Source organism: Triticum dicoccoides, chromosome 6B (assembly GCF_002162155.2).
Source record: "Triticum dicoccoides isolate Atlit2015 ecotype Zavitan chromosome 6B, WEW_v2.0, whole genome shotgun sequence".
Lineage (NCBI taxonomy): Eukaryota > Viridiplantae > Streptophyta > Magnoliopsida > Poales > Poaceae > Triticum > Triticum dicoccoides.
This window is the reverse complement of record NC_041391.1, coordinates 171,569,798-171,572,160: the sequence shown is the minus strand read 5'-3', so window position 1 is coordinate 171,572,160 and position 2,363 is coordinate 171,569,798.

The window sequence follows — 2,363 nt, the reverse complement described above, 5'->3', positions numbered from 1 at the left end:
TAACCTTTCTTTATGTTAATTGCTCCTTATCTTATCAACAGAGAGACGACAAATTTTTCTAGATTTAAAATTTTGAAACCTCCATGAAACTTGAAGTTACACGCCAGCACCCAATCTATTTTTGCATTTTCCTTTTGTAACCTTGTCACACCCTGCCCAAAGTTAAGCATATTTGAGGGAATCAGTTGTTTTCATAACTTTGATCGGGAGACTTGACGTTGTACAAATATAAATCGCCCTGATGATCGACTTGACCAATACCATACGACCCTCGGAAGCAACATGATTTTCCCTTCAAGGACTGAGTTGACCCACAATCTTGTCCTCAAGTGTTTGGAAATGAACTATTTTCAATTGTGTGACAGACAAAGGTAAACCAAGATATTTCATCAAAAAGTGGTATCAGCTGGCTTAGAAAGATTGAAGAATGTCCGTAAGATCCACATTTTCACATCGGATTGGGCGATCAAAATTCTGGAGCTATTTGTTACCCGACCGGTGACCTCTCCAAAGCGCTTGAGAGTGTCAGCAAATAACTTGATGTTTTCCTTAATGGTAGAAAGAAAAACAACGATGTCGTCCACGTAGAGAGAGGCATAAATCACCATAGCACGACCACCGAGGGGATGAAGGCTACACTTAGTCGTGGCCTTCTCAAGGATGTGGTGAAGCGGGTCGATGATGAGCACAAAGAGTAGGAGGGAGGGGGTCCCCTACCTCAAACCACAGCCTAGCCCGATGGGGCCATCTGGCACCATTAAGCAGGACACACCACGAAGTCCAGGATAACAAGGCAGAAATCCATCTCCTAAATTGAGGTGGAAAGCCAAGATGACTAAGCAAGTTAAGGAGGAAGTCCCACCGCAATGAGTCGATGGCTTTTTTTAGTGTCCAGATTGAAGACCATCGTCGGGGTCTTATTACTGTGGAAGCGTCTCTCGAGGTTGCACGCATACATGAAATTGTGGTGGATGCATATTTTCTTAATGAACGTGATCTGGGCTTATGAGACGGGACCATTCATGTGTGGGGCAGGCTGGTTGGACATCATCTTTGCAAATAAGCTTTCCAACATGGGTTATACTAATGATGCGGAAGTTAGTGTTGTCCTTGGCACCATCTTTCTTCAAAATGAGAGCAATGTCAGTAGAGTTCGACCAATGAAAAAAAAATGTGTGGCATGAAGACCCAAAAAATGGCTGATGGTAAGCATGATGTCCGGCTTGTTAGTGTTCCAACATACCATGAAAAACTCACCATGGACCAAGCGGCCCCGTCGCCTTGTCACATGGCATGGCAAACCCGACTGTCTTTTGCTTCCTCCTTAGTGAAGGCCTCGCCAAGATCATGAAGGTCACACCTGGAGTGGGAATGATCCCACAATTGACATCAATGTTATGTGAAGAGCCTTTCTAAGCAATGCTATTGAACTGCCGGTAGACAATCTTTTCCTCGTGCCCATGTTAGGTAACCCAACCATTGTTTAGTTTGAGACGACTAATGAAGTTATTCCTGCTTCTATGATTGACACAAAGATGAAAATAGCGGGTGTTAAACATCTCATTTTCTTAGTTTTTATAAGGTTTTGTTGCTTCCTAGCTTTCTCAAGCATGGCCAACCTAATGATCTTTCTTTTCAAGTTTTTTGTGAAGGTCTCTCTCTTCCGGACTAAGCTCTTTTTGTTCTTGTGCCATCTAGGTGAAAAATGTCGACCTCGAGGGCCATGTGAAGTTGGACTTTGAGTTTGCGAACATGGTCTTGCTCAAAGTGCATAACTTTTGGCTTGTTTTCATGAGCTTATGAAATAGCCTTTAGTAGGTCTCTTTTTTTTAGCAATCAAGACTTTATTTCTCAAATGACAGCTAGATCGTTTACAATTGCGTGAGAAATAAAGTCCGGGATATTAGATTCCCAAAAACAAGAAGTTCTATGACTAAAAGCATTGCTTGCTAGTAAGTGTGCAACCTCATTTGCTTCACGAAGACAGTGTGAGAACTCAACTTTGGCAAAGTTTAGACCTAGGTGTCTGCACTCCATTACAGTTGCCACATTCTCACCCGAGTACTCATCCGGATGTCGGACCGCTTCCAGCACAAAGCTATTATCTGACTCGACCTGCACCTTTTACAGCCAATTTGGTCAGCTAAATAAAGACCATTCCGAATTGCCACAGTTTCAGCTGAGTCGACGCTGTTGATATGAGGTAGAAACCAATTTGCAACAGCAATTAGCTTCCCCTGACAGTCCCGAGCTACAGCTCCCGTTGCACCTGAAAGAGTTTCAGGTTGAAAAGCAGCGTCCACATTGATCTTGATTACTTCACTCAAAGGTCGCTTCCATGTTTGATCGTTCCTCTTCTCCGC